The sequence below is a fragment of the Aulonocara sp. 'chitande type north' Nkhata Bay genome, linkage group LG18 (genome assembly GCF_057382095.1).
Source record: "Aulonocara sp. 'chitande type north' Nkhata Bay isolate Kocher_YH1m ecotype deep benthic linkage group LG18, A_spYH_male_GT1.1, whole genome shotgun sequence".
Taxonomy (NCBI): Eukaryota; Metazoa; Chordata; class Actinopteri; order Cichliformes; family Cichlidae; genus Aulonocara; species Aulonocara sp. 'chitande type north' Nkhata Bay.
The window spans coordinates 16,576,984-16,602,735 of record NC_141361.1 but is presented as its reverse complement, the minus strand read 5'-3'; the positions used below and the strand labels follow the sequence as shown (position 1 = coordinate 16,602,735).

General features: G+C 37.9%; 1 long non-coding RNA gene across 1 annotated transcript; it reads left to right on the top strand.

The window, feature by feature from the left end:
- The first annotated feature begins 19,925 nt into the window (after nucleotides 1-19,925).
- LOC147308285 (uncharacterized) lies at nucleotides 19,926-25,508 on the top strand. The gene is made up of 3 exons (XR_015126225.1): nucleotides 19,926-19,991; nucleotides 25,055-25,151; nucleotides 25,429-25,508. It is a non-coding gene; the product is annotated as an uncharacterized LOC147308285 (long non-coding RNA).
- Nucleotides 25,509-25,752: the final 244 nt, after the last annotated feature.

Below are 25,752 nucleotides of genomic sequence, written 5' to 3'. Positions count from 1 at the left end.
AAGGGTAAACTTGGAAAGACAGACAACCATTGACACTCACAATCACATCTATGGACAATTTAAAATCACCATTTAACCTAACCCCACTAACTGCATGTCTTTGAACTGTGTGGGGAGACATGCTGACCCGTGTCATCATGCTCCACACAGAAAGGCCCCGACCTGGGTCACACCTTCAGAGTTAAGTTAATTTATGTTTAAAAACTGTTTTAGTTTTTGTTCTTTCAGCTGCAGCCTGTGTGATCTTTAATGGATCTTTGAGATCTTTTAAAAACATACAATAATCCCAGGCTTAGTGTGCATGCAAATTTGACATAAGACCTGCAGGCATCCTGTCTTCCAGTTATATATAAATGCATATAAAACAATGAAATTAAAGACATTATATGTTATCAATCACTATAGAGCTTCTGTAACAACCTCTGGGCTGCTGGGCTAACAGGTTGTCTTTGACTTTGTGTTTCATGTTGCACATGCCCAGTGGGTGTGGCCCAGTCATCAGAGATTGGGAACACCCGAGCTCAGCGTTCCCCAGTATAATGAGAGAAGATTACTCTGCATTTCATGTGCCACATGCAACCATACCAACATGATCTGTTATGATATAACTCACAACTTTTACTTACTCTGGTAATTCCGCATGTTTTTGTTCATTTCAAAGAAAAGGTTTGTTTAGTTTTTGTTTTCTGTTTTTCACTTGATCAATTGTGTCATCTTCGGTTATTTGTCACTGTTTTTGAGCCAGTTGTGACACATCTCACTATCTGCTCCCAGAGGTCTAAGGGATCTTCTAGGGCCAGTGACACTGATTTCTACAGAACTGATTGGTGAGTAGGTGGTGATTTCGTACCTGCTGATCTCTAATGTGGACCCTCCGCAGCATAAGTTACCATGGCAATATACCGTGGAAAACCCAGCGTTAACACTTACCTGGATACGACAAAAATCCTGCTTCATCCTACAGGTTTCTGATAGAAAAATGATGTTTAGATCTAAGTTTGATCTAAATAGGTTTCTCTTCTCTCTTCAGCTCCTTCAGGGATGGGGAACAAAGACATAAGACATGCTGTGACTGTCATATTCACAACCACACAATTGAAATAACAATTTGTTGTCATTCAAATGACACATACAGATTTAAGGTTTCACACCTTCTAACACCATCACTGTGTATACGTGAACGTGCAATCACTGGAGTTTGTTGAGTTCAGTTAACTTGGTTCATTTGTTTGAACACACTCTGACCTGTCTGCTGCAGCCACTGTTGGTTTGATAAATGAGGAGAATGAGGGTGGAGATGGCTGAAATACAGAGGCCAAACAAGTGAACCATCTGCTGCGATGGCATGGCATGCTTGTAATGAGTCATTTCATTATTGTGCTGGTGTTTTTTCCCCTTTGCATTTGTACATTTGTACATTTTCTCTGCTTGATACTGGTTGACTTAGCTCTCATTTTATTAGAGCTGTGTTGAGTTAAGGGGCGAGTTGGGAGTTCGCCTTGTAGTCGGAAGGTTGCTGGTTCGAGCCCCGGCTCGGACAGTCTCGGTCGTTGTGTCCTTGGGCAAGGCACTTCACCTACCGCCTACTGGTGTTGGCCAGAAGGGCCGATGGTGCGATATGGCAGCCTCACTTCTGTCAGTCTGCCCCAGGGTGGCTGTGGCTACAACTGTAGCTTGTGTGCATTTGTACCAGTGTGTGGATGTGTGTGTGGATGACTGGACTGTAAAGTGCTTTGGGGTCCCTAGGGGGACTAGTAAAAGCGCTATACAAATACAGGCCGTTTACCATTTAAGGAGTGTTTATGAGTAGGATTCTGCTTATTTCTTAAAATAGTTTATTTTTACTGCGCTTTATGTTTTGCGTTGTTAAAACACACTTTTTTTTGACAGTACACCTGTGGCTGTGTGTTCTTTGACTTTGTAGCAGCCTACAGATGTATAAAGCTTCTTCTTCTTCTTGTTCTTGCTGTTTCGTTTAGAGGTCATCAGTGAAGGACGGTGAAGTATATAGGATGCCTGTCCACACAGAAGTAAACATTAGGCTTTTGTTCACATTTCAGCACCAGTAAAGGACTGATTACATTTACAGAGAGTGCAAAATGCATCATTTTCTTGCTTTTAAATGACATGTGCAGCATATTAAAAAAGCTGTATTTGACGGGGACTACCAATATTGTCACCTTGGACCAGAGAGTGTTCTCAGGGGCTAAAGTGGGCGGGAACAACACTGAATGGCGTATGGCACACAGTGTTTCTGCTAGCTAAGGGTAACAACTCTGTATCTTCCATGGAAGAAAAAAATGTGGATGTGAGATCATTTTACTTTTAGAAATGGAGAAAAATGTAAGAAAGAGAAGACAGGAGAGGACAATTCGATTCTTGAAGATGAAGTCTGCTCAGGAAGTGACATGGTAAAAAAAGAAAGTACACCCACTGTCAGGTTTTATACTGTATATCAGAATAAGATGTGATTTAAAAAAAAATACAGTAAACTGTAGTATTCAACAGGTTTCAAAATAAGTAAATCCAACCTGAGATGAACAACAACACATGACATCTTAGACTGTTATTATTAACTGAACATCTGAAGCCAATATACACAAGCAGAGTGTGTTACAGTTTTAGTCTCTCACTTTGTTGTTGGAGGAATTTTGGCTCTTCTCTCTACATTGTTGCCGCAGCTCATTGAAGTTTGCGGGGATTTGTTTATGCACAGCTCTCAGCTCCCACCACATGTTCATTATGTTGAGGTGTGAAGTGTGATTGGGCCATTGAAGTACCTTGATTCTTTTCTCTGTGGGATCATTTTCCTGTTGTATGATCCAGTTTAAGACGAGCTTTAGCTGTCAGACAAACATCCTCACACTTGACTCTAGAATAGAGACAAGACACTTTCCCCTATGAAACCAGAATATAATGCTGCATGACACAATTTTTCACACAACGCTTCTGCATTTTTGGTTAATTTTTTGATGAATAATGTAATGGTGTTGTCATTTTTTGTCATTCATCTAAGGTTGTATTTACCTCATTTCAAGACCTGTTAAGGACAAGGTTATTTTTTATTGTGGCATGATACACGAAACCAGAGACCTGACAAAGTGTATTTTCTTATGGCTGTTAAACTATTATAGCTATAACATCACTATTAACTGAGTTATATTTCTTGGTTAGAGCTACTTCTAGACGTCTTTCACCTGAGTTTATTAATTTGCTGTGAAACCTAATCAAAAACAAAAAAAACAGCTGTGTGTGATAGTTGGCTTTTATTAAGGTAAATGATTTCTAGATACCCGTTAATACCCATTGACAGTGTAATGTATTTCTGAAAACTCTCACTATGGGAGATTTTCACTCTTTCTCTTTAAGCTAACACACTATGTTGGTGTAAAGTTTTCAAACACCCATTTTGACCGTGTTGTGCATACCACTCACTAGCGTGAGTTTTTGCATGTATGCTGCATGTGTGTCGTGAAAATGAACTATGTAACACTGATCCTAACTTTAACAGTTGTTTGATTATCAGTACTGTGTCTGCTTTCACGTTGTATCCTTATCAAGGTGCTTACTTATCATTACCCAGATTTTAAATGCCTGAAAGTAGAAAACGTTTCTAATTGCTGCCTCTGATCATTTATGCTGTCAATAATACAATGTATGAGATATATTGTTGATGTGGTTATCTGCATCGGCAAATAATAGTCTATTTAGTCTCTGCATATCAATTAAAAACTGAAACAATCCCTGGACAGTAAATCCCTGAAATAATCAAATGTGTCAAACAGATGGATGCACATTGTAGGATGTACAAAGAAACGGCTATCACACAACATCATTTAAATGTAAATGAGAAGGGGTAGCTGAATCTGCAGGATTTCTAAGCTCCTCTGCTTATTAATACAAACTTGTTGCCGCAGAAAAAAAGAAAAAAATGCACAAATCCACCAGTATCTTGAAAATTTTGCATTTTGATGAGGATAAACAACATACTCTGAATAAATATTGTAATAAGCATTTATGAGTGAAAATGTGCTGCATTTTTTGGAGCTTCTACCATTTAAATTTGACATAAGCTGATGCTAATTCCAGGATCTTGTTCTCTGTCACAATTCAGTTTGGCTTAACAGCAGGGGAAATATCGCCTGGAATGACTTATACAACTAAGGATGCTCTTTGTCTACCTTTTATTCATCCTCCCCCTCTACCTCTCCCTGCAATGTAGCCATTGATTCATCTCAGACACAAGAGTGACCTTTGACCCCTTGTTCTGATTCATAATTGAACAATTTAGCATTTTATGTTTGTGCCTGTGAGTAGCCACTGCTGCCAACCAGTAATTAGAATTTTACATTTTGCACTGACCCACTTTCCAAGTGAGATTTTCAATCACGATTCAGCCAAGATTGTTGATTGTTGTTTTTTTTTTTGTTTTTTTTGCAACTCTGTTAATTGCACCATTTAGTAATAAAACAGAGATCATGCCTTCCATATGTGATTATAATTAATATATCTCATTTTTTAAATATGAACCAACATCATGACTGAATCTGTGCCAGTTTCTAATCATTTTCATTTTTCTCTTTTCTCTAAAATGAAAATACAGCATTGTTATGTCATGTTTTTGTTCACTGTAGAGAAAAGGACTGACACACATGGCCAGAACCAGAAGAAAAATGTTCCTTTCATCTGAAATCTTACCTACTCTTCATCCAGTTTAAGTTAAGATTAAAGATTGGAAAATCTGCACATCATATGGTTGTTCCTTAACTATGGAACAACCATGTCCTATGGATGTGTGTATTATCATCCTGGGTGATGCCACATCCATTATGATGTCCAGTCAAAGGATAAAGATAATCGCTCACAGCAACCTTGTAGTAAACCTTCCTAAAAGGTTTGGAGTGATAATGTAACAAAGCATAAAAGCCCACAGATGGTACATAAATACTGTATTTTGATTGGTAGTCGGTGATATACTAAAGCATGGTAATTTGGTGAATATAATTAAGACACAGTAGCTGTCAGCTCAAGCTGGAGGATGAAAGCCTAGGCCCAAAACTACGTGCCAATCCCTGTGCAAACAGTGTAACAGGAGAGGAGAGTAGTTCAGTGTATGAACCAAGTGTGAGTGGCTGAGGAGTGAATAGTGAGCTTGGTAGGCAGAGGGTCAGGGAAGGCTGAAAATTGCTCTTTTCTGTGGACTGCATCCTGGGCAGCAAAGTTGACATCCTCAGAGGAGCTAACTCAAAAGCAGGGAACACAACACCAGTAAGATTTTGCCAGCTAACTTTCGCTACATAGGGTGGAGAGGGTTTTGACAGGAACCTCTCTTATTTTGGAGCTGCCTTACTGTGAACTGCATGTGGTTTCTTTTTTGGAGACTGATGAGGCCAAACCAGCAAGTAAAAGGGAATGAAATAAACAGTGTTGGGAAGGTTACTTTTAAAATGTATTCCACTACAGATTACAGAATACATGCCCCAAAATGTATTTTGTAACGTATTCCATTACAGTACTCAATGAGAGTAACGGATTCTGAATACTTTGGATTACTTAATATATTATCATGCTTTTTTTACAACTACATGAATGTACTATTGCTGTGTGATTTATTACTATTACTGAAGGCTCGCCATAATACCGCTATAATACCAACTCGCCATAATACCAACTAGATTTTTTAATCTTAATATAAAATGAGTAACAGCAGGTGGACATTAGGTGAGGCTGCACTTTTTGCAGCAATCTCGTATAGAAAACTATTCCGCGCGTATATAAAACAGGTCCACAGCTCTGAATCGTAGTAAACGGACCTCTGGTTAATACGTCGGGTTCCGTGTCGGGCTCATAGCTGAAAACTAGCTTTACTTTGTTGCATGGGTCAACTTTGCTAGCGAGACACAGAGAGAGGCGTTGAAAGGCTGCTCCAATGGAACTTATTGCTTGGGAGGAAAACACAAACACAGTGTACAGTCGAGTCTTAATAGCTTACTTACAACTGGGCTCGTCAGGCACTTTTCTTGGCTGCAGTGGTTATTATTATATTTACATGCTTCCATCTCCTGTTTCTGCTCGTTGAAAGCTCGTACTTTTCCACTCTCCTTTTTCTCCCTCCTTGCGCTCACATACACATAACGGGTATGACAGTCCATTCTCCCTGCAGCACGGACTACACTGCCCATGAGGCTACATTCTTTAGAGCGATGCCTGTAACACTGCCTATTGCCTTCATATTAAATAAATAAAAATATTTCTTCACGTCATTATGAAACGCTAGATTGAGACACAGGCATTTGAACCTCTTAATGCATGTTTTGTTTGGGTTTCCACCGGTGTGGAATTACCAGAAATAGAGAGGGCATAGCCTAACATTTGAAACAGGAAGAGGCCGCCGTGTAATCCATTTATTTCAACAAAGTAACTGTATTCTGAACACCTTTTTAAACGGTAACTGTAACGGAATACAGTTACTCATATTTTGTATTTTAAATACGTAACGTCGGTACATGTACTCCGTTACTCCCCAACACTGGAAATAAACCCCTAAAGAATTAGTAATAAAACATTCCTAAGTGACCCAAAGGAGCTGAGCTTCCTTAGGAAACGCAACCACTGCTGGTATTTCCTGCCTGTCTCAACTGTGTTTTCTCTGCAAGGTTTTAACAAGTAATCCAAGACTGTACCCACGTTCTTAATATCCTGAGCAATCTCCACAGCCTTACCATTTATAAAGGTGAGGGCTGCTTTAGCTATGTGCCTTTGCTTGTTCTAGAACATTTAGTATAATCACAATAATGTTTTGGTATGCAAGAAGCATAAATGAATCATCCAGCTGTCCATCCATTCATCCAAAAATCAGCAAATTTTAATTCTCTAAACAGATATTAAACACAATTTTATTTACAAAGTTGCTTGAAATTACTAATATATTAGAACATATCTAAGTTTTCTTGACTGCAGCTGAGGGTGGAGGCTGTCATTGGCCTAGAGGTGGTGTACACTGCGGACAGGCCACCGGTGTATCACTGAATGAACAAATAATTTCATCAAAATAATTTAATTTCAGAGTAATTAAAAAAAAATGATTCAGAGAGTATTTGCCGTCAGTTACAACCAAGAACCAACCTGTCAACCTCTGTTTGCCACCATCACGGGGGTGTGCCCCATCTCAACCTGCTCCATCCACTGTGGGAGAAGAAGAAGAAGAAGCCAGCCTGTAGTTAAAACCAGTAAGCAAACAGGAAAATTCAGCAACATTGTGATCACAGTTCTTGTTGGTGGTGGTCTTATTATCTCAAGGAAGTTTAATTACCTCCACCAAGGAGCTCATGTTTTTTGTTTTTGGTGTGTGTGTGTGTGTGTGTGTGTGTGTGTGTGTGTGTGTGTGTGTGTATGTGTGTGTGTGTGTGTGTGTCCGCGCTTGTTTGTTTGACACATCGCTCAAACATCATTTTTAAATTGCTGGTTTCAAAGAAGCTGTCACAACCCTCCTGTTAACAAAGCTGCCTTCACGTGTGTGTGTGTGTGTGTGTGTGTGTGTGTGTGTGTGTGTGTGTGTGTGTGTGTGTGTGTGTGCATGCGTGTCATAATTCTGTCTGTAAACATGATAGTTTGAAAAGTTTTTAATGAATTCTCATAAAATTTTGTAGGGGTGTAGAGGGGCCCATTAAAATCTGACCTTCAAGGTCAACTTAATGATATGCTGCACTGTAAAAAAAAAAAAAAAAAAAAAAAAAAAAAGATTGTAATATAAAAGTATTTTACAGTTTTGTACTGTTCTTCTAGAATATCATTAAATTCACATAAATAGACTGTGATTTTACATTTCAAATGTAAATTAATGTAAAATCACTGTAAATGTATTAAAACATAATTTTCTTGTTTTTTAAATGTATTTGTCTGTACATATGCATATTTAGATTGTTAAAAAACATTCACAAATGTATCATAATTTCACAAATATTTGTCCATTATTTGAAAGATTGAACTGTTAAATTCAAATGTAATGCTATGGAAAAATATATAAAATGATTCTTATAAACTTTTTTACATTAAATAATTATTATTATTATTGTTATTTAGGGCGATCGTGGCTCAAGAGTTGGCAGTTCGCGTTGTAATCAGAAGGTTGCCGGTTCGAGCCCCGGCTCGGACACTCTCGGTCGTTGTGTCCTTGGGCAAGACACTTCAACTACCACCTACTGGTGATGGCCAGAGGGGAATTATAAAGTGGAATTGTAAAGTGCTTTGAGGGTCTCAAAAAGTGTTATATGAACGCAATCCATTATTATTTAAACCAACTGTTAACTGCATATTTCTGTACATTTAAGTATTATTATTCATATTGACGCATTCATTGACCTTGTTTATAGGTAATTTCATTGTTTTATCACATTAAAATGTACCTAATTTAATGTTTAAAAGCACGTGAAAAAGGCAAAATCCCATGTAAAATTAGGGCAACAAACTGTGTTGTCATTACTGAAAATAACTATATTTTCATGAGAAAGTTATTTTCTGTTATTTTATGTTATTATTTTGGTGCCCCAGCTGCTGTAATATTACTGTTTATTTAGGTTTTTTTTTTACGGTGTGGTTGAGAATTGAGAAAATGCCTTATAACTTAGGAAATATGATTCTTACAAGTTTGGTGTGCAGTGTTAACATATAGAAAATAACATATAATGATTGAAAATATGTCCCATTTGACCTCTGACCTCTGTTTCAAGGTTCATAGATTGATCTGAAGTTCAAAGTGATAATAATGCCAATAATGTATTGTCAATAATGTATTGACAATATATGGGCATATAGGGAATGATAGAGAGAGGGAGAGATGTATATGGAAGAATATTTTTTTAAACTTACTCAATATTATGTCATATCATATCATTCTTTTCATATCATTGTGCACTTGTTTTTACTGCTATACAAGCTTCTTAAAGTACATTTAAAAAGAAGAAAGAAACCAAATTGAATATAGACAGAATGCAATAAAATTCCCCTAAAAGTAAGTGCTGCCCAGAGAGTGAGCTGCCTTGGGAGGTTTGTGCTCTCAGAGTTAACTTTTTGCTATCTCCTTCTTTATCAGTACCTCAAAATTCACATCTTCCTTTTCATTTCTAAACTTAAAAGTTTACTTGTTAATTCTAACCCAACTTCCAGATGTGTCTGTGATGAAACCTTTGCAAATAAATCCCCTTAAGATCACTGAATCCCCTACCTGAATCCTTTTAAGTTCTCAAAGTGGATATATTCTGCTAAATAGCTTCCACATCTGGCAGCTGTTCATAACAACAAAAAGCCTTGATGAACCCATTTGATTCTGCCCACTCCAAACGGCAGACATAGTACAGAACCAGCTGGAGTACATATTGAGAATTTTAGCAGCTAAAGAGCCCGATATATTTTTTTCTAGTAATTGATGAGGAATAAAACTTAACAGGGAGTAATTACTGGAAAGGAATGACTGAAAATGATTCCTGTGTAAATAGGAAAGTGAGTCTTGACACGGAAACCATAACAGCTTAATGATATTTGTGATTTTAAATGCTACAAATGCAGGATATCACATCATATCAAGACATTGCAAGGTTTTTTTTTTTCTTTTTCTCCACAAATCCCAGTCTTAGTAGGGTGGAAAATCATGCAAAATAGAGAAGCTCGATGAGCTATTAAAATAGCACAGAAAAAAAATACAATCATGATTGTGCCTCAGTAAACCAACAGCATACTAAAAAGCTCAGGCATGCAGATACTGCATAAATGAATAAAGTAAACAGATAACACTGAAACATTATTTCACCCTTTACAAACTGTATTTAATTATCTCATTTACACCAAAAACAGACAGCACTTCATTCACACTCACAGTTCTTCACCTTAAACTCCCACATGCTACAATCCATATTTTTTATTTTGTTTTTTACCTCCGCCACTCTGAAAGTATTAGATGCCATGCTGCTCCTGGCCAGGGTTGAAATGAGGGTGCACTCAGTGTTTCCTGACACTCTTTGCAACACCTCAACTTGATTCTGACATCCATGAAATTCTTCTCTGTGCCCCGGACATCAATTGTATGTCACTTTCATATTTAAAACTGTCTGTCTCCCTGCACTTTCCTCCATCCCTGGTTGATCCTGGTCCATTAGCGCTGAGCGGTCATCCCCTCAGTGTATCTCCGCACCTGTTTCAAATGCCACTTCTCATTGAATAAAGCTCAAAGAAGAAGTTTAAATAAGGTTTGTCAGGGTCCCTAGAGAGCCGATGTGAATGTAAGGCTAATGTTATTGTGCACCATTTTCTATTACTTTTGCTGCCTAAGTTAAGAACAACAGAGTCTGTGATTGTTTTCTTTTCTTTATATGTCTGCTGTCCTCATTTAGATGCTAACAAATAACTACACACCAGGGTAAGATATTCAAAATTATTATTATTCACTGATTATTCCTCCCAATGTCCAAAGACAAGCACGAGGTTAACTGCAAATTCTAAATTGGCCATAGGTGTCTGTGATAGACCAAGGTGTATGCAGTCTTTCGTCATATGACCCCTGCAAGCCTGAATTGGATGGATGGACAGAAAGAATATTCTACTGGATTCTTTCTCTCTACTGGAGTATTTCTCTATTTCCTCTATCAATATATTGTACTTTTTTACAGCCTTTTTGAAAGTCCTGGTTGAACAGTGTTTCTTAAAGAAAAACTAAAGTTTCAATAACCTTGATCATAAAATCTAAAATAAAATTAATGGTGCACAATTGTTAGGTTAGGACCCAAATGCAGGACTCCAAACTCAAGGAGATGCTTGATGCAAAAGTCATAAGGTAACTAGGAATACAAATACTCTAGGAATGCTAGGAACTTGGAATTTACTACACAAAGGGGAAAATGGAAGACACACAGCACAAGAGTATGGAAATAATGAGGGAAATCACACCAAAGGACAACAGGAGACAGACAGTTTGTACACAAAAGATGACAAGGAAACAGGCAACACCTGGGGAACATGCCAGACATGACATATTTGGGACAAGGACCTAACACAGTAAAATAGGGAGCAACTAATACATCGGCCAGAAGTTAGACTTGCAAACTTGACATAATTAATTTAATTTAATTAACATAATTAACAGACAACCCAGAAAACCACAGAGACAGGACACAGACGCTACCCAGACATGTGGACACAACTAAAGGAAAGACGGGTAAACAACAAGGAGATGAGACTGACTTTACAAAAGGAAGAAAGGGAAGAGATGAAGGAAACAGGAAGGGAAATGAGCAGGGAGGAAAAAAGTTTCAATAACTAAATTTAAAATTCCCAAAACTCAGGAAGCTGGGAAAATAGACACAAAAAATCAGATGGGTCAGCGTAATTATTTCTTCGTTCCTGTAAAATACTCATTGCTGAACCCTAGAACGTCATATAGTGCCTAATACAACATACAGTACTTCCCATCAGAGATGGGCAGTAACGCGTTACTTGTAACGCGTTACTGTAATCTGATTACTTTTTTCGAGTAACGAGTAAAGTAAGGGATTACTATTGCAAAATCGGTAATTAGATTACCGTTACTTTCCCGTAGGAACGCTGCGTTACTGCGTTACTAAAACCGTGATTTTTTGCGAGAATGTCTCACGACAGTGACGTAAGCGAGTGCGCCGTTAGTGACAACAGCTGTGTGCAGATCAACAATGGATCACATATGGAGTGCGGGAGAGAGTATGAGCATGCAGCGTTTAAAGCGTGGAAGTACTGACCTTACTTTGAGTTTGATTCCATAAAAAGTGACAAAAACATTAGTGTCCATCGTGCGTGGGAAGAAAACTTCTTTTTACAGCGAAAAAAACCCCTAAACTTCCAAGGAAGCACCAAGAGCGCAACGACGTAATGGGAAACTCACAGAGACACTGCCGTATCCTTCCACTGACCGCTGCACACCTGCACCAGGGTAAACCTCCGCCTACTGCAGTCCTGCTTTACAGGTGAAAATAGAGCAACAGGACCGCTGAGTCTTTGACTTTATTTATGTTCTGCTGTGTTTTACTTGGATCTATTTGAAAGAGTGAGTGTAAACACAAAAAATTATTTTATTTTATGTGCTGGAATGTGCAGAAAATAGGTTTAAATGTTAAACTCATTTATTCAAGTCAGAGAATGTTGCATATAATTAAATTTTTGCTTGATGCATAAAGTTAAAAGATTAAAAATGATAAAACAAGTTAAAAAAGAGACTTTTCCATTTGATTACATTTTGTATGATGGATTATGTAGAAAAAGTAGAATTGGGCTGAAAGAGCTATCGCTTTATCACCTATTCAGGTTGTAAATCGTGTTTTTAAAAAGTAACTAAGTAACTAAGTAACTAAGTAATTAATTACTTTTGAAAATAAGTAATCAGTAAAGTAACGGGATTACTTTTTTGGGGAAGTAATCAGTAATTAGTTACTGATTACTTTTTTCAAGTAACTTGACCAACACTGCTTCCCATAATAAATAAATGTATTTATTATGGGATACATTTATTATCCCTTAATAAATGTATTAAAGTACACAACAACATCTTTTTTATTTTCCCCAAAACAAGATCTGTCAAAATGACAAAAGGTGTCATAGGACCCAATAAAAAGGACTCTAAAAATAGTGAAAAATTACAGAATTGCCTTTTGAAGTTGGAAAATGTTTTACATAACAGGTGAAGATTATTGCAGCATTCAAGCATGAACTCTGTGCTCTCCCTTATTTGGGCAGTCCTTACAGGGTCAGCGCTTTACCAGCTAAAGAGTTCGTTAGAGCAGCAGTGTGATTGTTCAGAGATAGATTTCAGAGAAATCTGTCAAGGTCGGGTAAATCAGCAGGTTATCATTCTAAGAACGACTTTCATTGGAGAGCAAAGTAAAACTCAGTGGGATCTGGTAGGAGCTCAAAAAGAAAAAAAAACATGCTCCATTTGTAGCCACAGCTTCACTTCACACATTTAATATTCATTTAAGATCCCTTTGTAAGGCACAGAAAGACTGTGCTCAAGAAAGAACTTTTAATTGGAAAAATCCACTTTGTCCCCGACATGCCGATAAAGTTGTGTCCCTCACTGTGAAATGTTTGTCTTTGAGCTAATTAGTTTCACTCTGAATCCGTAATTTATGATATGCCCCGCACTTCCACCTCCTCTCATCTGTCAAAGGCTCTTTCAGACATTGCTCTTTCACCAGTTCACCTCCTTTAATATTAAGGTGTTAATCCCCAGAAGCCTTGGCGACACACATGACTCTGGTATTTATTGCATGTGTTCCTTGATTCCATGCCTTGGAAATTCAAAGATGCATGAACATATACAAACTCTGAAAAATGCACACAGACACACAAAACATAGAGGACCAGTGACTCTAATTCTCTCTCTTGTCCTTTCCAGTAATTAGTTTCCCTCCTACATAGCGACCGTGTTTCCCTTTTTATCTGAGAGTACTCGATAATTGTGTTCTTCGGTTTGTGGGGTGAGACTAATGCAGGCCATAATAGATAGGTGTATTTGTGTCCAGTAACTACAGCAACCAATGAAAGAAAAGGGTCATGCAAGTATACATTAAAACCATATTTGAGCAAACTTTGAAGAGTCCATTCATTTTTGATGTTACCGGTGGAGGCATTGGTTTGATGGCACTTTAAATCAGTGGTAGAATACAGCTAATGTAAAAACTATAAAGTAGAAAAGGAAGTTTATTTTACATAGTCCAGGTAATAAGTCTTATGTGAAGGAAACTATAAAAGATATCTATGAAAACATAATTTATTCTGAGTCTTTGGAGAAAAGTGAAACCATGAAAAATGTCTAAAATATAAGTTAATAAAATGTAAGATAAAGATTTTTTTATTTCAGTAGATTTAAAACAAGTCTGTCTGTCATTATGATCACGTCATGGTTTTGAAGTGTGGCAAGGGTTAAAAGCTACTTTTTATAAATGTATTTTAAATGAAATTAAAAATATTTCTGCAAGTTTGTCTGCAAGTGACACTGTTGTCGCCTTTCTGCATACCATAAAATGCAAGCAACACTTGATTCATGGGCTCTAAGGTTTTCTCCTTTGACATGATTTATCGGTCAGTGGTAAAGCAATCACAGCAACAGAGAAATCACTTTCAATAACAATCGAATCAAAGGCGACATCCACGCCAGTGATGAAAGACTTTACATAGCCTGATTGAGCCTTTAATATATCAGTGCTGTTAGGTTTCTGCACAACTGAGGAAAAAACAACAGATTTTACTCGTAGTCAGTGTTATTTCTCCTTACAGCAATTCCATCTGGGATTTGGCTTGTCACACAGTGTGTACTCTCTTTTTGGCTTTTTTTTTTTTTTAATTTTGCTCGACAGCATACAAATTCCTTCCTTCACATACATTTTCCCATGTGTTTTGTGTCAAAACTGATAACTCACAATTTTTTTTTAACAACAAATACCCGGCTCTGCTCTACCTGACAAAATCTCTACAAAGTGAATGCTAAAAAAGATGAATATGTAATTCCAGTTTTGCATACAATTTTAATTTGTCCTTTTTGTAGCCTCGCTCAAGGTTGGTGCTATTTCAAAAAAAAAAAAATGTGCAAATTAAAAAAAAAGAAAACTTTAATATTTAAACATTTAAATATTTTATCAGTAATGGATGAAGGCTTTTATAAAGATGTAGGCAAAGAACTGTCCCACTTCTGCTTACTTGTGTGCCTCTTTCTCATTCAGTGTACTCATTTCGCCATGCAGTAATTTCCTGATAGGAGATGAGCGACAGCATGGGAGGACAGAAACAAACTAAAATAAAGGAAACACAAACTCTGCACACACTGCAGTACTGATGTACGCATAAGTTTAACTCTACGAATAGCACTACAGTGGCTTTTAAAATGTAAAAGATGGAAAACAAGCAGTTTTTATACAATAATTATGATAATGATATTTCCTGTAGGTCAGTATCCATTATTCTAGTCATTATCTTTTTCTTTTTTTCTTTTCTTTTTTTTTGAAAAAAAAAAAACAAAGGTCAAGTTAACTTGACTTACAAGGGAAATTGGCTTGCTGGAAACCATGCAAAAGCTTTAATCTCACTGCACAGTAAATCCAATTATTTTCAGGCATTGTGCATGTGCATGTAAATGAACTCTGCAATAGCATGCTTTAATTTTAGTGTATAGATCCACCCTACTCGGTTTCATTTTACCTTTTTTTTTTTTTTTTTAAAGGACAGCTTTCTCTGATAATGCTGGTGACTGGAGAGTGCTTTGTGTGCTTGTTTACCTTGATCAGTAGCAATGCTGTTTGGTTTGCATAGGCTATTTACACTTATCTTTCAGCTTGGCACAACTTTTTCCCAGGGTATACTGAAATATGTGCGTTTCCTCATGAGTTACACCCTGCTGCTTTTATTCTACAAACAAGGCGCTTTGATGTTCTTATTACTACTTTCATCACCTCCATGAAGGGGTATCTGCACCCTGCTAGGTTACCCATTTAGCAGATCTCCGGGAAGTCTGTTTGCCTCCAAATGCCCAGGTGATTTTTATTTTGTCAGCGGTTTGATTTACACGTGTTAGAATGTGAATATTTTGTATTCAGACAAAGCATCGCCCTTGAAATCTCTAGTTCATATTTTGTATGCAAGCATGCACCCCGCATCGCGATTCAATTAAGAGTGTATACTTACATATGCTATGATTGCGGTATACAGCAGTCACAAGTGACCTGCTAATCAGCTTTTGTGCCTTAAAGAGAAAACATGTCAATCAGATTCCTTTCCTAAATTAAATTAAGTAGAGATGAGTCATAAGGGGTAAGCCTGAGGCACGCACAGAAGATTACTATACTTTGAGTATTTGCCAGAAGGTGATCATGCATATTCTCCATGTTAAAAGCAAATAAGAAACCAAACAAAAGTCTCAAAATAAAAGCTTCCTGTAACACGTGTAACACACGATACATTCCCCAGGTGCTTGCTCTGCTCCAGTGTTATAAAAACTATCCTCACTTTATTTGATCAAAATGGTTATTAAATAAAGGTTATAGTAGTGTTGTATTTCATTTTAAATCATTTTTACACAATACGCACAAACAGTAACCACAAATTATATATTATTATTTTATAATTTTATTCTTTGTTAACTGTTTTCTCCTGTTGTAAATTGCAAGTATGGTTCGTTTGTGAAGCACTTTGTTGTACTTGTGACTTTTAAATGTGCTATAGAAATAAAATTGAAATTGAATTGAAATTGAAATTGCTGTGCTGGATTTGGACAACCTGTCAGATTTACAGCAATCAAAATCTTCTTCCCTCCATTAAATTGGAGGCTGTATCAGCACCGCACAGCACATTTTTCTTGATTGAGTTCTTTGGTCCACAGTAAACTCTGACTTATCTACCTTTCTACTCAAAAGGAAAAAAATAAATGGGAAAAATAATCATTTTAAAGACCTTTTCAAATGAGCCCTTTAATAAACTCGAAAAGAGGTACCATCACACAGATTGGCATTGTCATCTGAAGTGGAAATGTTCTTTTCTTTTCATTGTGTTTCCTTCAACAATCTCAAGGCTTTGAAAGTGGGGGCCAACGTATCAATCAGCAGTACCTGCATATTTACCCGAGCAGTTTTGGCATTAAACAAAGGGCACAGTAATACATATGTGGACAGGAATAAATATCAGGGCAGTAAATTAGATGTTTGGCCGTGCGCAGCTGATGGAATTGTTTCAATCCTGCCTGCTTAGCTATCTGGTTTTTATTATGCAACCTGCTCATTACCTCCCATCTCATTGTATTGTCGCAACCAAAGACCAAATAAAAATGAGTGGCTTAGCATAATGAAGTTCTTCCTAATAATTGTCTCCATGTGTGCTAACACTGGTCTAATGCCTGCACAACTACTTCACGACCTGTCCAGCGATCCTGTCTAGAGGGATCATTAGGGATATCTAAGACAAACCGAAAGGAAATGCATCTAAACGCACGAGGAAAAAGCTGAGAAACTTTCACTTCTCCATGAGCTTTAACTCTAATTAATATGGTAACAGACTCTGCAAAGACAGTGTAATCACTTCACAGATTTCAGTGACAGTGAAAATGATCCAGAACTGCAACATTTTAGGTAAGCTAAGTTGCACCTTTGATGATAAATAATCTGCAGTAGCCACTTTATATCTCACAGAGGTGAACATATGGTTAATCGAAAAAATGTATAAATATATGCACTGATGAAGTGCTTCCGAAATATATCAGCATTGCAGATACCTGTATCCATGTGATTTTAATGAGGGAAATAGTTTTTTACTGTTTCATGGGGGGGTTCAATCTGTCCGCTTACAGGTTTCTTACGGTTAATACTTCTGATTTGCATTTTTATCTTTAATTTCAAATAGTTTCACTCTGACCTTTACAGAAGGCAGCAGTTTAAATATTGTACACAAACCTAAAATTACAGAATTTTATAAATGTTCCAGAGAGCAGTGATTCTGCAATTTGATATTACAGATTGTTCCTTGATGTACTTCTATAACTATTTAAATTTTTAGTTTATTGAAGTATACTTTCGCTTTCAGTCTCACATGCCTAGAGACCAGTCTACAGACCCATAGCATTTACAGGTATTTCCTGACTGGTTGCTGAGCAGTTACTCAAGGTTGCTGGAAGTCACCAGGTAAAACTGTTTATAAAGAAGTATACGGAGCCGATTGCTCTCAGTTAAAAATATTTGCTTTCATAGTAAAAGTCACATCTTTTAAAACATGTTGGATGAAGCCAAGTGACACAACTTTTGCACTGCAGTTTTTCAAATTTCACTACTAGCCGGAAAGTGCTTGCAGACAGGCTGGCATCTTCAATACAAACTGCAGGTGGCTCCAGCAATCTGCTATCAAGAAAGTATCCAGTCCAAAGTCATTACAAGGAGGTTTTCAGGTTTTTTATATATATATAAAGATATTAAACTGTTACAACTGAGGCAGAGGAGGAACCACCTGTTGCTGATATGTCCCTGAAATAAGAGCTAGATAGAAAAAGAAATGTACGACAGTCTTGAATTTTTTTCTGATTTCATACCAAAGCTGACTTTAATGGCTTTGATATTGTTTTAGTTCAGGTTTATTACTATTACAAGAACAGTTGCTTCAATGCCCGTTTTATATTGTAAGGTAAAGACCCTACAATAACCTGTTTTATACACACACACACACCCCATGCATGATTGCTTGGTGACAGGGGAAAAACTCCCTTTTATCAGGAAGAAACCTCCAGCAGAACCATGCTCAGGGAGGGGTGGATATCTGGTGCAAATGGTTGAATGTGTGTTTATATAATAAATACTTTATATTTTACCCAGAGAAAACTATCAGGAACCATTCCCACCCATTATAGAAACTCAATTTTCCAGCATTGTTTCCGTCTTTGAAACGTGCAACTTATGTCTTTTTTAACCCTATTTCTATTCTTCAGCTCTCAGGCTTATGTCAGCGTATAATATAATTCATGACTTGCAGTAGTAAATTACATTTCTGAATTTATGAACCAAAAATTGTTGAGCAATTACAGAATATTTTCATTACAATCCCTGGAGAGAATGCACCATTAGGTGCTGGTTATGATCCATTCAATTATCTCCCTTTTCAAATGAGATCACAGGGGTGCAGTTACCTCTGACCACATATAATATTCATGCTGCGTGTTTCCATTCGGTGATAATCAGAACTCAATCAGCAGTTTGACAAATGATCAATCAGCTGAAGACTGCTTTCTCCAAAGCCCGTGTGTGGAAGCATTTTGCTCTGACCTAGCTGATCTGGAACATTAGCATTTATTTGCTGCCGTGTAACTTGTTATGCTATTTTGTTAGGCTAGATAATAGAGCGTAGCTGTGCACAAACTGCAGTTCATCCACTTATCTCTAAGTGTCTGTATTCTATGTTGTGGATGAAGCGGTATATCTTTCTGCAAAGACAGGGCTTTAGCCAGGAGATGACAGCGAGGAACACTTCAGCTGATTAGCTCACGCTTTTGGCCACATGCTTTTCACTTGAGATTCAATAAGAGCACCAAAATGTGTGCGAGTAAGTAGGTTGAATAATTTACCTATTTACGATGTTGTTCCACTGCTCAATGGAATAATGCATAAGACTTCTGGTTGGAAGGAAACTCTCCATGTCTCGATGTCACAGTTCATATTTGTCATATTCATGAAGCTGTCACTGTTATGACCTCGAGGATGGGGTTGCTACAAAAACATGTCAGATTTAAGCCACAAGAGTCCAGGAAATACAGCACCCAAGGAGAAAACACAGGTTACAGAGATTCAAACACACACTGAAAAAGTACAACTGTGGTCATAACAAGTTTGATTATTTAATATTTTTGGATTAGTTTTACATTTTTAAATGGCCATTGTTGGTCAGCCATTTGATCTTAATTAAACGAATCTGTTAAATTTCACCTGCTAGTTCAACAGCTACTCTTCACAATCCAACTGCTTACTTTGCTTAGCAACTCCTAATTTCTCCTAAGAGAAATACATACAGCCTGCCAAACATCAGCATAATAATCGTCTTTAAACGCCGGTGTGCTGATGTAAGCGTTTAGCTCAAAGCACCGCTGTGCCTCGACGCAGCCTCCCACAGCTGCAGGAGTGGCTGCAGTCTCACAGTCTTGTCAGACACTCAAGGCATGTTTTATTAAACCTGCATCCTGCTGTATCTTTTTAGCTTTATATTTTCATGAGGCGAAGTCCCTTCTAAGAAGTTTGGACAGTGCTTTTCTGGCCAGCCCAGTCTTGATGTGAATGCTGGTGGAAGAAGGTGTGTTATGGTAATGTTCAGCAATACATTATCTTCCAGTTTATTAGGTGCATTGGTGTTAACAGGCATGTGTTTGTAAGATTTATTTCACCCCTTTTAGATTGACGGGAGCAGACTAAACAGAAACAACACATCCAACAACATCCCTCAAATTGAACATGAAGGTAAATCAATATAACCTCTAACACTGTTTCAAGCAGAACAGGCAGCAGGCCTGCCTAATGAAGCTGCCACCGGAGTATGTTGCTGCTGACACTGTAAAATAAGCCTCGTTATTCCATGCTGCACCAGTATGAAACTGTGCTGACCCTGGTCTTGCAATTGTTAAAGTGAAGTTATTTAATAATAGAAATGATAAAATTCCTCCATCAAGGCTCCATAGGCCTTGGGACAACCTCCTGAACACCCGGCTGAATACCTGCAGCTACACTTCTTTCACTTGATTCATAGATAATATTAGGATTTCATTTGGGCTGTGTTACAAATTGTGTTTTTTTTTTCTTTCCCTTTATTTTGTGCCCAGGGACATAATAAAAGTGAAGCGCTTGATCTGAGCCAGTTATTAAGATGCGATTTCAATTACTTGCATCAATGCAAAGTATATTTGACTCTACAGGTGAGCCACTTCAGCACAAAAAATCCATTGTGATATCAAAAAAGGGCAAATTCTGGAGCTGTTGAAAATATATTTACAAAAGTGCTTCATCTGCTGTTAAAGTGTGGAAAATATTTAAACTGTGTTTGCATTCCCTTTGTGCCCATCGTTTTAGAATCACAAAAGGCCATGACTATGAATTTAATGATCAGCACTTTATTTTTGTAATGCTGCAACTTTGTACATCCACCCTTAGGTATTCTAAAAAAAATGGTTTTTATTAGTTCAGCTATACAATTTTTTGTAGGTTTCAGTGCTCACTTGACAATTTATTAGGTACCTGTTTAACTGATTTTTGATGTCCATATCTAATCAGACGATCTTTAAAGAAGCACCTCAGTGCATTCAGACATGCAGACATACTCGAGACAATCTGCTGAAGTGGGATTTTCCCACATAGTCACCCCTAGGGTTTACAAAGAATGGTCTCAAAAAGATGTGTCCGTTTTCTTGGTTAAAATATTTAGGTAATGTCAGAGGAGAATGGTCAGAGTGCAGAAGAGCATCTTCTTCATGGGCTACAGCAGCAGAAGACCACACTGGGTGCCACTCCTGTCAGCTAAGAACAAGAGACTGAGGCTACAATTCACACTGGCTCAGAGAAACTGAACAACAGAAGACTGGAAAAAGTTGATGAGTCTCGCTTTTTACTGGTTAGAGTTCTTATGGACAGTATGATCATGGTGTTGTAATGGTGTCCCAAAGCATAGCAAGAAATATTCAATTGGTGAAAAATACCAAGTGAATATTTTTTAAATGTCTGAGAGCATAGGGATGTTGCTAGCACATTGTTAAGTCTATGCGAAGAAGCATTAAAGCAGTTCAGAAGAGAAAGGGGGTCCAGCCAAGTACTATGAGCTGGAAGTGGTAGCTGGAGTAAGGAGTTCTAAGCATCTCTGTGCAGACTGCTGCCCCCACAAATGAAGTTTACTACGACTTCACATCCATGGCAAATGTGGAATCACTGGTTAGTCTTGGGGTGTCCAAAGGAAACCCACCGAGGGTTATTGTGTATGTTTTAGGGATGGACACATGTTGTGACTGGTTGGTTATGTTTTGGGTATATTTTACAAGTTCACAGTAGGTAGCTGAAGATAATTATTACAAAGATGGTAAAAACCAGATTGGGAAAATGGTGCAGTGTGCTCTAAGGGAGACTGTTATCCAATAATCCAGGTTTCAGGGCAAAGTTCAACTGAAGTTGAAGTTGCTCACCTTCAATTTTCTCTCCAAGTTTTCATATATCACCACCTACACTCATTCTCCAGTTCACACAAACAGAACTCAAGGCACATTTTTTTCCTATGTGAGATATACCATAAACAAGCAGCTGAAATGAGCTGTTAAAGGATACAGTATAAATTTCTGTTTTCACCTAGTTATACAGGTGTAAAATTCAAGGTTGTTTAGCATGTTTTGTAGATATTTTACTTAATAATGGATTGGATTTATATAGCGCTTTTCAAGGCACCCAAAGCACTTTACAATGCCACTATTCATTCACTCTCACATTCACACACTGGTGGAGGCAAGCTACAGTTGTAGCCACAGCTGCCCTGGGGCAGACTGACAGAAGCGAGGCTGCCATATCGTGCCATCGGCCCCTCTGGCCAACACCAGTAGGCGGTAGGGTACAGTGTCTTGCCCAAGGACACAACGACCAGGACAGAGAGCCTGGGGATCTAACCGGCGACCTTCCGGTTACAGATACGCTTCCCAACCCCCTGAGCCACGGTCACCCCTACTTGGTCATCTCTGTAATAAGGCTAATAGATCATTGTGGGGGGCTTCATCCGATCTGTGTAGGTGTAAAATAAACAATAGACTTTTTTTATATATATATATACTACACAATTTTGATTGTGCATCTCACTGTGTGTGTGTCATCCTTTTTCAAGTACTATAGAAGTCCAATTAGAAAAGCAAGGACATGACATGAAATTTCAGCAACAGCTGGGTTCTTGTATAATAACAGCATCTTTACCGTCACATCCAATGATTTATAAATGGGTGATATTTCCATCAAGCGTACTTGGCTCTTGTGTTTTCTGATGCCAATGGGGTGCATGAAGAATCTCTCATGCATCTGTTTAGCGCTGCTGGATTCATTTTCAGCATCTTTGAAGTGCCTTTTGAGAGCTTTTACACGCATTAGAAACAGTCTCTAAAGATAAATGTCAGTCAAAGAGCCCTGCAGTATGACTTCATATAAAACAAGGACAGCTTCTTTCAGAATTTATATAGAAATCCTTGAAATGTTGATGACAGTCCTGACTTTGCTTTGGATTGTCCAAAGGTGAAAGTTTACTACAAATAACTTTTATAAATTTCACTCATAAATAACTATAAATTTGATCCAAACCACTTTCTAAAGCTGAGGTTCGTCTTATTTTATTTTTTATGACAATTAAACCTTTTTTAAGTTTAAAGACCAAATGGATGAAGGCTTGGGATTGTATTTGTTTCATTTTATCCGCATAACAAAATTCAGGTGTTTTCAGTGTCTACATCGGCTGTATGAGGCTCCACAGCTACAGCGGCGTTTGGCTAATTGGAAATAGGTCATAAACTAAAGTGGAGGACAAATTTAGATTCTGTGACCTGATGATGACACTAGAAGAAACATCACCACAATTACTGAGAGATTAGACTGACCCATGTGGGCTCCTTGACACATTTTGTTTATCCTTCCAATATTTATCAAGACGTTTCACTAAAAAACAAAAAAGATCATATGAGAAAAACCTGGAGCACCTGGACTGGACTCCAGTAATCACTGACTTCCAGTTGGGAGGATGCGGCTCAGGAAGTAGAGCAGGTCATCTACCAATTGGAAGTATCCTGGGGCAAAATACTGAACCCTGAGATGCTTCAGAGTTGCTTCTGATGCATTCATTAGAGTGTTAATGTTAGATAGAAAACTCTTCGAAAATAGAAAAAGTGAATGGGTGAGTGAGACATGTTTGTACAAAGCACACTGAGTGCTCAAGTAGAGTAGAAAAGCACTATACATAAGTTTCAATAGGTTTACAGTAACTAAACAAAGGCAGAAACAAGAAAAACTGCTTTATTGACTCTTTAGAAATGTTTGCACACTGAAAAACAGTGAATATTATATGTGCACCGATTACAGCTCAGCTATGCGCCTTACATCTGAGGCACTGAAATCCAAATGTGTGATTTCTGTGCAGATGTCTCATTTGGTGATTAAGGCAACTTGCTGAATGTGATTCAGATCATCAGTGAGAATACAGTTGAAATTAATATGAATGATCACCTGCAGTTTCATCAGGAAAATTGCTGCTTCTGTATTTCTCCTTCACGTCCTCAGAGGCAGCAGAGAAGAGCCCTGCTTGCATATTTAATACATTTGTGTGATTGTGCATGCGAGTGTGCGTTTAATTGCCGTAGTCTGCCAAGTGTGGAAGAAATTCACCTGGTTGCCTTTGCTGTACAATACTTCAGGTATAGCAGTTAATTGGATTAGCATTTGACGCAGGTTATCTAATCATCACTCAAGGCAGATTGGCGTGAAAACGGTTGACACACATTCGGGAGCAAACAGAAAGTTTGATGGAGTCTTTCGTATTTCAAGCTGATTAGAAGTGCAATAAACCAGAAGAAAAGTGCAATAAAACAGCAAACTCAGGGTGGATTGAACTTTAAAGCTTAACTAAACCCCAGAACACTGGCAGAGTAACAGAGGGAGGAAGCTGAATTAGCATGTGGTGCAGATTATGCCAGTCATCACAATGAAAGTGTTTTTCCAAAGTGTTAAACAGGGTTAGGGCTCAGATCCTCAGACTGTAATCCAGCCTGTGCATCACTTCAAACACACAAACATCTCGTAATTAACCTGATGCTCTCAAAGCATTTTACGAGACTTCAAAGTCTGTTTTAAAGCAACGAGAATTACAGCAACACGTATCATCACCGCAATGCAGGAAATCAACATAAAGGAAGGATGGTGTGAAACGGGGGATTGTGTCGCACATCAGTACATACAGCACACTTAAATGTTGAACACTTTCTGTTTTGTTGTGTTATATCTGTCAGGGTAGTGTTGTTTCAAACTGAACACAAAAGCTCTCTTACTGGAAATTACACTTACCAACCACTTTATTAGGTACACCTTGGTAGTACTGGTTTGACCCCTTGTTGCCTTCAGAACTACTGAAGGTGCCGGAAACATTCCTCAGAGATTTTGGCCATGCTATATTGACACGGTGGCATCGCACAGTTGCTGCACATCCATAACGCTAACATGAACGTTGTCATGTTCTAGTGGCCAGTTAGAGATGACTTGAGCTTTTGACATGACGTGTTATGCTGCTGGTCATAAAGAAATGAAATCAAAACTCATCTGAACCTGGCAACATTTCACAATCTTCTGTGGTGCAATTTTGCTAAGTCCATGCAAATTGTAGCCTCATTTTCCTTTTCTTCTTAGCAGGAGTAGCACCCACTTTGGTCTTTTGCTGCTGTAGCCGTTGCAGTTGTAATGTGAGGCTTAATTTCAGTCCCTAAGAAAAAACACATCTGTGAGCTAACACTGACATTTGCATTTTTCAGTGGTGCAGAAAAATTGTTTGGTCATCCCTCCTTTTCTGCTACGCAGCCAAGGTGACGACTGCTAAGGGCAAGCAGTGGGCAATGATACAACATCCAGGTAATAATTTGGGTAGAGCACTTCACGTAGCCGTATTTGATGGTGTGAACACATAAAAATATAAATATGGAAGTTTTGGGGGAAAGAAAATAACAGGTGTGTGTTTCTGGTCTCCCTCAAACCGCCTATGCTAAAAGGAAAAATAAAAAAAATTATGACTAAAGAATAACATAAAAGAATCCAGGTTTAGACACTTAAAGTAGTTTTGGACAAGGCCTTTTGTTTTTAGTGGGACCGAGGTATTAAAATTCAACAACACTTATTGTCTCTTCTTCAGGGTGGAAACATGTGACTTGAGACGCAGCAGCAGACACATGAACAACTATTTGTACAACATATCAGATCTTAATTTTCCTGACATTAAAGTATCTTTTTCACAGCTGGCATAAACCTTTTTTGTTGTGATGTGCCGAGTGCATATCAGACCTTTCACTCAGCTGAATAAACTTTTCATTTCAAACAGTTTATAAAAAGTTCAAGTGCCGCATCTTGGGAAAGGTTTAGCATCATTTCGGTTCTGAAAATCAGACTATGAAGCATTTTTATGAGTGAGCGTGGGAAAGCGATCTATCACTCCTTGCATTCAGATATTCGTATGTTT